This window comes from Chiloscyllium plagiosum, chromosome 26 (assembly GCF_004010195.1).
Source record: "Chiloscyllium plagiosum isolate BGI_BamShark_2017 chromosome 26, ASM401019v2, whole genome shotgun sequence".
Lineage (NCBI taxonomy): Eukaryota > Metazoa > Chordata > Chondrichthyes > Orectolobiformes > Hemiscylliidae > Chiloscyllium > Chiloscyllium plagiosum.
The window spans coordinates 41349438-41349681 of NC_057735.1; positions in this window are offsets into that span (position 1 = coordinate 41349438).

Sequence of the window (244 nt, forward strand, 5' to 3'; positions counted from 1 at the left end):
TTACCCAGAGAGTGGTGGGGACATGGAATGTGCTGCCTGTGGGAGTGGCAGAGGCAGAATCATTGGTAAGCAGCAATTGGATAGGTACATGGATAGGTGCTTAAGCTAGGACAAATGTTCGGCACAACATCGTGGGTCGAAGGGCCTGTTCTGTGCTGTATTGTTCTATGTTCTATGTTCTATATAGACCAGACTCCCCTGGACCCGATGTTTGCCGATAGCACTCCTTCGAGTGCGAACGGCT